This window comes from Adiantum capillus-veneris, chromosome 7 (assembly GCF_014529385.1).
Source record: "Adiantum capillus-veneris isolate H3 chromosome 7, ASM1452938v2, whole genome shotgun sequence".
NCBI lineage: Eukaryota > Viridiplantae > Streptophyta > Polypodiopsida > Polypodiales > Pteridaceae > Adiantum > Adiantum capillus-veneris.
The window spans coordinates 99,901,445-99,912,528 of record NC_140937.1 but is presented as its reverse complement, the minus strand read 5'-3'; positions in this window follow the sequence as shown (position 1 = coordinate 99,912,528).

Below are 11,084 nucleotides of genomic sequence, written 5' to 3'. Positions count from 1 at the left end.
ACATATTTTATTTATAAGGAAAATATAAAAATCAGCATGGATAGGTAAATGTTGTATGTTGCATTGCCCTTCCTACCATTAGGAAGAGGATGCGGTCTAGAAGGGCCTCTTTATTTTCCATGAGGTTATGGAGGTGATTAACATTTTGACGAATGGGTATACGCCATGTGTGAAAGAATGGTGGGTGTGTAAAAGATGTGTAAGAGTGGTCAAAGGATGCACTTTTTTCCCCAAAAAAAGATGGACAATTTTATGTTTTTTCAGTCTTCCATAACTCCCATACATGATCTCTGATTGAGTGGAGTCATAGATCTGCAATCTATGCGCTGAGCTCTTTTCGTAAATATGCTACATGATATGGTTTTACCCGCTATATTTTGAATTCCATTTTGGGGGAAAATTTTGAGTTCAAATAAACTAGTCGTTTTGCCTATTTGAATTCAAGGCCATCCTTTGATTATTTTCTTAATACTAACGATTTAACTTCCTTAAAATACCAAATAAAGAGGCCCTCCTAGACCCCATTCTCTTCCCAATGACTAGTAAACATGTGGAGGTGTTGTGGTGAAAAATGTTGGTTTATTTTGCTATAGGAAAGTTAAACAAGAGGCTAATGCTTCATAGAGATGTGCAAACCTTCATGACATTGAAATGCTTCTTCTGCCATTGTCCACCGATCCTATGAAAGGCATGCAAGTTTTAAGTGTACCACATAATGCCAACAAACATATGTTATACAGGTACAATGTTGCACCAAGGGTTTCATGACCTTTAGGTTATTCTTGGCTCTTCAAAATGAGCTATTGAGAATGTTAAAACTTTATTGCACAAGATAGTGGCATCGTATCATCAATGATGCAAAATAATCTCCCAAGGATGCATGAGCTAAGGCTGGACAACAAATAGTGACCAAACACCTCTAGAATGTTGGCAATGTGATAGAGGGGGATGAAAACAATATCCATAGGGCTAAGTATATCATTCACAATGCCCTTGATAGAGAAAAACTAAGAACTTAACTTTTGGTGAACCATCTATAGCACAAAGTGCCTAATCAAGAAATGACAAGGACCATTCCCCACAAACATGGACCACAGAGGTTGAAATAAATGATAGTAGTATGTGGACCATACAATGGTCCAAGTCTGGCTCAAGGTTCAGTTGTCATGACCATTGTCAGAAAGTGGGCATTCTTACTAGGAAGGTGCAGGGCCTCTGGTTGTGGGAGTTTGTGAGGAATTGCAAGAGACTTTGACACGTTGAAACTTAATAGTTGATGGTAAAAACTTTGAGTTTAAACATATGAGCTTCACTCACTCACATTCATATACACAAAACCCCTCACTTAGAGCAAGACAAAAATGAAAACATCAAAGCTCATCTCATATCTAACCATGGGTAGGATAAAAGGGCTTAATGAAGCATTAATGAAGGCTAACCTTTTGTGGCCCAAACATGCTACCACCTGTCCTTTGGAATTGTAGTTTAGTACTCACAATGATATATATATTATGCCTAGAAATTGGGACAAGTTGTGTATATAAATCTTCTTGGTTCATAGAGAAACCAAGTAGAGGCTCAACTCTTAGAGAATGAATAATTTCCCACAATTTTTTGGGCTAAAAAAGAAACACTAATAATTTGCAGAAGTGAGTTAACATAGGTAAGCAAGAAAAGAGAACTGTAAGTACTAGGCACAAACAAAAATAAAGACTAGATTCTAGAAGAGAAAGAAGAAAATCACAGTTCACAATTCCCACACAAACTTGAATGTGACCAGGAGTGTGACACACCTTTTATTACCCAAATTCCACAAGCTTGACCCAAATTTGATGAAGGGGCAAGAAGGGATTCCCTTAAACATGTTTCTTTATCCACCAACAATAAGGCTAAATATGAGTGATACTTGTTTTCTTGCTTCTCCACCTTCTTATCTCAAAAATATCTCCTTGTTGATGATGACACTTGTCCTTATAGAGGTCTTTTTATCCTACTAGAAGCTTTCTTCTTGCCACTTGCCCTTTCTTGTAGATGATTCTACTTTAGAAGTCTTAGGTTTGCTTAAGTTGTCATTGATTCCAAAAGTAAATGCATCATGGTGGATGTAAACATGCTAGGTAGTCCTTGAATAAAGGTAATAAGAGGATTAATATGAATTTAAAAATGTTGCATGGTATGAAAAATACAAAATAGTGCATTGGCTTATGTCATGATGGGTTCATACTAAATATTCATGATTATTAAATGTCATCAAAACAATAAGTTGAAGTAAGAAGATGCCCTTCGAATAATTTATTAGATGAAATATAGAGTTTTACCTTATATAATGTGTGCATATCTTTATTATGGACAAGGTTTCTATGCATCTAAATACACATATCACGGTGCTCATCACCCATTCCCATTATGTATGTGCTGAGAGGCAGCTTTGCAGGATAGACTCGATGGCCTTAACATAAGGGCTGGCACATGAGGGCCTCATCATGAAAGGAAAACAATAGGGGAACCACTTAGCTTGAAATGTGGATAGGATGCAATGACAATACTATATAGCACACCATGCACCATGTCATGTAGCTGAACATGTTATGAATTGTGGTATGAGGTGGCAAAGAAACAATTGGAGATAGATAGTGAGAGTTGTGAATGTAGGTGCGTGGACTACTATTCACACAAGAGGTGGAAAACCCACACATCGATACATGCAGATCAAGAACAAAAAAAATCTTAAGGTGGCAAACCCACACACCTCTACATACAAAGAAAAAGAAATAAAAAACTATGTGAGATACTCACAAATCTAGCACAATAGAAAGATGACATAACAAAAAGAGTAGATTATTTGTGGGGGAGAGATATAATGGATAGAGAGGGGCGGCAAGAGAGGAAGAAAGAGACCATGGGTGTCTCGTTGATGGGTGGAGATGAAGTCAAGGAGTAGCGTGAGGGTAACCTTCACTCTTGTTGAATGTTGAATCCTCCACTTTGAATTGCACCAAGGCATGGCAGTTGATGAGGATGGAGGTGGGATGTGTGATGAGTAGGTTGTGTGTGCATAACCTCCTTACGCTTGAGGTGTAATGGTGTCTCCCAATGCTCTTTTACATGGACTAACACTTCTAGCTATATTAGAAGTGTGGAGAGGAATGGTGCCTAGGCCTCAAAATGCTCATAAACTCTAATAACTTAGAGCTTGTGCTTGGTGAGAGAGTTGTGTGTCTTGGTGATAGAGACCCCTCCTTATATAGGAAAAGATGGTGGAATTTTTCTATATTTTTATTGGGACATGACCTACACCATGTGATCATGGGTCGGCCATGTCTGATGCAATGATGCTTGTGATAGAGGGTTACAAAGAGAAAATAGTAGGATAAGAGAGAGATGGATGGGAAAGAAGGGTAGAGATAAGGGTTTTTAACAAGGTATGCTAGTTGTAGCTAGATTATTTGAGAGATGAGAGAGAGTTTTTTTACAAGAGGTTGCCGAAGGTGGTTTGGTGTTGGAGAAGATAAATCGACCACTTATAGTGGTAGTGGCTCTAACTTTGGCCAACACTTCTTTTAATGTGGCTTTGTTTCTCTCACTCATGCCCTAGATTTCAAATCTAGAGTAAAATATATACAATGATCTTTTGTTAACACAAAAAAGAGAGATTATCAGGGACGTAGGTGGAGTAAAAGATGATTACAAGGTTCATGTTTCCGTTTGAAACTAATAAATATAGGCATGTCCCACCTAATTGGCACTTCCATAACTTGATGCTTTGCTTGGACAAGCCTCCCTTGCATCATTGTATTGTTTGTAGTGGCCTTACTTAAGTGCCTTTGCAGTGTCACAGTGGTTGTCACTTCATTGAAGCCGTTGGTACAAAGCGCATATATACAAGAGCATCTGCATGTGTGCAAATGATGATGGCTGTAATTTGACTATTTTGAACTTATGGGCTGATTTGTAAGAGTGTTTGGTGGTGATTATGAGAGTGGGATGTGTGTTGATGATTAGGTTGTGTGTGTCTATGTGTATGTGAGTGTGTATGGCTGAACAAACAACAATTTTCAGCTATGGAGATCTTGGGAAAGACATGACAGTGAGAGAGAAGAGAGAGAGAGAGAGAGAGTGTGTGTGTGTGTGTACTCTATGTGTGCTAAAAATTGGTTGTTTCCAGCCAAAAATTGGTGTGTGTGTGTGGAGGGAGATAATTTTTTTTTTGTTCAAAGAGAGAGAGAGAGAGAGAGAGAGAGAGAGAGAGAGAGAGAGAGAGAGAGAGAGAGATTAGAGACAGAGAGAGACAAAAAAGTGAAAGTTTATCACTCTAACTCTCACTCTCTCTCTTGGCTGAAATTTTCACTTTTTTGTCCCCCCCCCCCCCCTCTCTCTCTCTCCTCTCTCTTTCTCTCTTTCTCTCTCTCTCTCCTCTCTCTTTCTCTCTCTCTCTCTCTCTCTCTCTCTCTCTCTCTCTCTCTCTCTCTCTTTCTGACCAACAAAAAAAGCTTTATCTCCCTCCACACACACACACACACACACACACACACACACACACACACACACACACACACACACACACTCTTCTCTCTCACTCTCATGTCTTTCCCAAGATCTCCATAGCTGAAAATTGCTGTTTTTTCAGCCATACACATACACACACACAACCTACTCATCAACACGCATCCCACTCACATAATGACCACCAAAAACTCTCTCAAATCAGCCCATAAGCTCAAAATAGTCAAATTACAGCCACCATTACTTGTACACATGCACATGCTCTCATATATACATGCTTCGTGCCAACGGCTTCAATGAAGTGATGACCACTATGACAATTGCAAAGGCATTTGACTACGACAACTACAAACGATACAATGCAAGGGAGGCTTGTCCAAGCAAAGCATCTAGTTATGGAAGCACCAATTAGGTGGGCCATGCCTATGTTTATCAATTTCAAATGGCAACACCTCATAATCATATTTTACTCCATCTACACCCCTCATAATCTCTCTTTTATGTGTTAACAAAAGATCATTGTATATTTTTTTACTCTAGATTTGAAATATAGGGCATGAGTGAGAGAAACAAAACCACATTAAATAAATTCTTCACCAAAGTTAGAGCCACTACCGCTATAAGTGGCATATTTATCTTCTCCAACAACAAACCACCTTCGACAACCTCTTGCAAAATATCCTCTCTTGTCTCTCAAATAAGCTAGCTATGACTAGCATACCTTGTAGAAACCCCATTCTTCTATCCTCCTTTTCCCTCCATCTCTCTCTTACCCTACTATTTTCTCTCGTGTGGACCTCTATTACAAGCATCATTGCATCAGACATGGGCGACCCACGGTCACATGGTGTAGGTCACATCCCAATAAAGATATAGGAAAATTCCATTCTCTTTTCCTATATAAGGAGGGGCCTCTATCACCAAAAAACACAACGCTCTCACCAAAGCACAAGCTCTAAGTTATTAGAGGTTATGATCATTTTGAGGCATAGGCACCGTGCGTCCACATTTCTAATATACTTAGAAGTGTTAGTCCATGTAAAAGGGTATTGGGAGACACCATCACACCACAAGGGTAAGGAGGTTATGATCACACAACCTACTTGTCAACACATATCCCACCTCCACCATCATCAATTTCCATGCCTTAGTGCAGTTCAATGAGGATGATTCAGCATTCAACAAGAGTGAAGGTTACCCTCACGTTACTCCTTGACTTCATCTCCACCCATCAACGAGACACCCATGTTCTCTTTCTTCCTCTCTTGCCGCCCCTCTCTATCCATTATATCTCTCCCCCACAAATAATCTACTCTTTTTGTTATGTCATCTTTCTATTGTGCTGGATTTGTGAGTATGTCACATAGTTGATGATTTCTTTTTCTTCGTATGTAGAGGTGTGTGGGTTTGCCACCTTACAATTTTTTTTGTTCTTGATCTACATGTATCGAAGTGTGGGTTTTCCACCTCTAGTGTGAATACTAGTTCACACACCTACATTCACAACTCTCACTATCTATCTCCACTTGTTTCTCTGCCACCTCATATCACAAATTATAACATGTTCAGCTGCATGACATGGTGCATGGTGTGCTGTATAGTATTGTCATTACATCCTAGCCACATTTCAAGTTAGGTGGTTCCCCTATTGTTTTCCTTTCATGATGAGGTCGTCATGCGTTAGCCCTTGTGTTGAGGCCACCGAGTTTATCCTATGCAAAGCCTCCTCTCATTTGGTGCCCCGATAGAGTAGGGCTCTTGAAACCTTCAGTTTACAAAACTGACATGTTTACCTCTCTTCATGGATAAGTGGCTTCGTGAATTCTCTAAGTGGACCACCGAAGAGGAGGAGCTTCAAGAAATCTTGATGCAAGTCATCAAGACACTCTTGCTAGGGTGATGTATTGTTAGCATAGAAGAGTTGGGAAGACCCTCTTTCCCTACTCAAACTATTTACATTTCCCATCATCCCCGCAAGCATAAAAGCAAGGCACAAGCCGCATCATCCTCAACTTGTTGCCAAAAACCGCACCTCCGACATGAGTGCAGCACAAAGTGAATGTAGGGATGCGTTGTAGCACGACCTAATTGCAACCCAAAAAATTATCAAATCGTGGATCGGTAACCCGGCTAGGGCATGGAAGAACGAGCCTAATATGTATAGACATAGAGGATTCAAGGGATCCTTCTACTCATCATAGAGAGAAGCTATGGAAAGGGCTTCGTCTAATCAACAACACATTCCTACTTACTAATCACTTGCACACAATCATGTGGTTGAAATTAACCTCTCACATCAATCACTCTTTATTCACAACTGCACAAGCATGCAATTAACATACTGAGGCGGTCTTGGGCGAGCAACAAGAAGAGTGGCCTCTAAGCACTTTTCTAGGCTCCCGTGCTGCTCAATTGGGTTGGGGTTGGGAAAAACAACAAACACACACACAAACCCGCAACCTAACCCTACACAAATTTGGGGCACCACCTAGTTTTGGATGCGAACTAGGACGCGTAGAGAGAGAGAGAGAGAGAGAGAGAGAGAGAGAGAGAGAGAGAGAGAGAGAGAGAGAGTGCTCGGGCTGCTTTGAAATGTTCAACAGTGATCAAGCAAACACAATTATATATGTAAGAAAAAGAGAGAAGGGGGAGGGGATGCTTGTTGCATTAATACCTTCTTACAAATCTGTCACGACCAATCAAAGTGAGATTAGTATTTGTTCAACATAGCTTGAGTAAATTACACCAATTGATGAAAACACCCAGAGACAAGCTATCAAGAACTTAAAAAACACCAAGACACTTACACATCATTGTTGTCCATTACTTCACGTTGGAAGAGAGACAAAGTATCCAACCTTAGTCCAAATCCACCCTCCTTGATTCAACAAATGTTGGGCTTACACTAGTAGGAGAAATGATAGATTTCCTACTCTCAATTGAATGATCACTCTCTCTTACAATGGCATAGAGTTCCCTTGCTAATCAACCCTAATACAACACATGCATATGCATAAGACAATGAGCTTCCACTCAAGAGCTCCTTCTAGAGAGGTTGAGCTTGGATTCTCAAGCTATAGCATAGTGCTCTTGCTTATGGCTCCCCCCATTTTTGTGCTAGCTACACCCTCCTTTTATAGCAATTTTGAGGGCTAGGGTTACTCCTGTAACCATGGTTGGGTTAGATTTTCATCACTTATCTAATTTCTTTTGCTTGGAATTATCAAGAAGTTGGTGTGGATAGATGAAGAAGAGAGAGAGGAGAGAAGTGGAGGTGATAGGACTTTTCATAGTAGGTTAGTGTTAGTAAATTAGTAGAGTTAGTATTTTTATTAATTTACATATGAAATTGGATATTTACAATGGAAGTATCCATATAGAATACAAATAAGGAAGAAAAAAATCTTAATAGGTAAGAAAATATGGATTTCTTACAATGTTGATGCTCCAAGTGTCTTGAGTAGGGTCAATTTTGACGCTTGTTGACGATCCACTATCTTTGACGGTACGTTTTTTCTCCACTCTTGACCTTCCTTGGGAGCCAAGGTAGGTAAACATGAGTAATTAATCACCATAATGCTGTCTTTCAAGAGAAGAGACTGAATTTTGTGGTTTTTTGATAGATATGGGTAATATGGATGAGGAAAAAATGAGACTAGGTGATCAATTTTGGAATGAAAGTGTCTGTAGGAGACATGAGTTCACCATGGTTTCTCTTATTCTTCAAGGTTGAGAAGAAGGTGAGTAGGGTGCAGAGAGGAGTGGTGAGAGAGGTGGGGATGATGAGTGGAGAAGTGTGTGTGAAAGAGGAAAATGATAAAGTGGAAGAGGAAGTATGGCTGCATAGCATGGGAAAACTGGGGTCCACCAATAAAATCATATCTCACAGCTCGTAGCTCAAAAAAATATGAGAAAATTTGAGGTAAAATTTCAGCTCAGGAGCTACAACTTTTGTTTGTATCACCTTTTCAAATTCGGGGAGCATGTGATCTTTAAAAATTCAGCAAAACCGTATGTTTTTTCCACTGCACAAAGTCCTTGTGAGGTTCTTCTTTAGATGATTCTTTTGAATACCTCCAAGAGTGAGCCCCCCATAGTGCATGCATGCATGCCACATACCCTTGATCTTATTTGGTAGGTCTATAATTGAAGATATTGTTGAGATCATGATATAAGTGAATAGTACAACTAAGAAAATCAAATATTGAGGGGTCAAAAAAAATATGTACATGTCAAACATAAATAATATAGGTGGAAAAATATAAAGGGGTCAAAATAAATCTCTCTCATTATAAGTCTACCATAAAAAGATGAATATTTTTGGTGGTCTAATTTATGAGAGTAATAGAGAATAGATGTAGGAAGGAAAAAATGACAATAGTGAAAAAATATTCACATAAATAAAATAGTTTTTTTGGATTTTTGTTGGGATGGAGTTACACCAAAAATAAGAGAAGCTTGTATGGAATTATTTTTATATGGAATAAAGAGTAATCAAAATGGTAAGAAAAAATATGGTAATGTTGAGTCAATGTACATAGCATAAATAACACACCATAGGTAGAAATATTTAAATAAATACCAAAATAATTATAAAAAATTCTTTTATTTAGGCATTATATACAATGAAATATTTACACACAAATGGGCCATAATATAATTTTATATATATATATATATATATATATATATATATATATATATTTGGCTCAACTAGCCCAGTGAGTAGCTAATTAAGGGTTTTTAAGAAGATATGGGAAAAGTCTCCTAACTCACACACACCTATATACAGTGAAATGGTAGGGATAACCAGAATGTTTGAGTGATTTAATAGGGTGAGGTAGATTACTATGGCAATTATGGATAGCCGAAAAACGGCTATCATTAGCCCCCCCCTTAGATAATGGTACATTCATGTACCATTTATCCGATCATAGAACATGTAGATTGTGCAACGTCTATCTTTGTCTGCTCTCATCTTTGAATAATCTTTGTTGTATGATTAAAAAACCTTGTGTGATATGAAAGGTTCTCAGAGCCAATAGCAGGATGTAATGAAGTGACTGAGTAAACCTCCTCCATTGAGAAAGTTTCCATAAGCACCCCCCAGGATCAAAGATCTTGAAATATATGTCCGAAAGAGAGATGTATGGTATGGAATCACTTACTGATTTCGGTTGAAGAAACTTGTAGATTTTATTGTTGTCCATCATTGCATCTTTCACTATGAATGTGATATAAAAGATTGGTTGCTCTTCCTCCTGTGTAAAGTTGATGTATCTGCTACGATCTTCAAGAGCTTGTATGAGCAAATTCCTGAAATGTAGCTCATAAAATTCATTCAACCTGGGTAAACTCATCCAGTCAAAAATTCTATGACCTTCATGATTTAGGAAAGCTTGATCCATGCTTCCAGCTACTATTGGAAGATATTGCAAATAGTTTACCACATAAGTAGATAATAGATGAAGGTTTCTTTTGCTTCCAACACATTGGAAGAGAATAGATTTTGGTATTGATTGATGAAATATCCACATGTAGCAATTAACAAGTTTTTCATCTATGATGAAGACCAGAATCATCACAATGTGCGACCTCCATACACCAAAGAACCAAATGAAGAAGGTTTGGAAACATCCGTTCATCACGAAGTATTCATGTCCTCTTCTACTTAAAAAGGTATGGTGTCCCCGATGAAAGGTATATGTGAAGAGAGGAGAAATTGACTTTGAAGAGGTGAAACCCAATGTGAAGATGATTGGGGCTTCAAAAGTTTGGATTTTCTTGCTAAGAGATTGTCTCATGAATGAAGAGCCACCCACTAAAACACCATTGGAGAGAGTGATACCCTTCTGACAGTTTCCTTTTATGATTTTATTTTTTACTACTCTCCCATGTTCTTCATCCCCTTCTAAGCCCCCCCTTTGGCAAGGTTGTAACTCCTCACATTGTACCACCTCAAAGGTTGATGGATTACTGTCTGATTTTGTGAAAACTTTGGCTTCTTGCATGATAGGTTCCTCCATGCTTAAGATACATGGGTCATACCAATGCTTTTCAACATCCTCAAACACTTTTTGAAGATTATCCTCACATGGATTCAACTCACACTCTTCTACTTTGTTTTGAAGTTGACATTCCATGTACATAATCATCTCTTTATGATCAATGTGGTCTATGATCTCCCCACCTATGATTTCATCTTCTTCTTCACCCTCTGCTTTTAGACAAGATACACTCTCAGAAAATTCCATAATATCAAGGTTACCTTCAAGGTCTTCATTCTCCATAGAGTCATGTTACACAAAAGCTTCGTCTGCTCGGACTAGAAATTGATCCTTTGCCAAAAGGTTGGATGTATCCATTATTGAATCATCAATGCCATTTGAGATATCTAGTGTAGATTTCACATTTGAATCTTGGCCACACACTTTAGCACTTGAATAATCAGTTGGCATGTAAGTAACTTCTTCAACATTTGTCAGAGTAGAAGGAGACAAGTATGGCAAAGGAGATGACTCCTTGATAGAAACACTTTTATGATGGTTGGTTCTTCCAGCATGATGGAAATCATTTTTGAT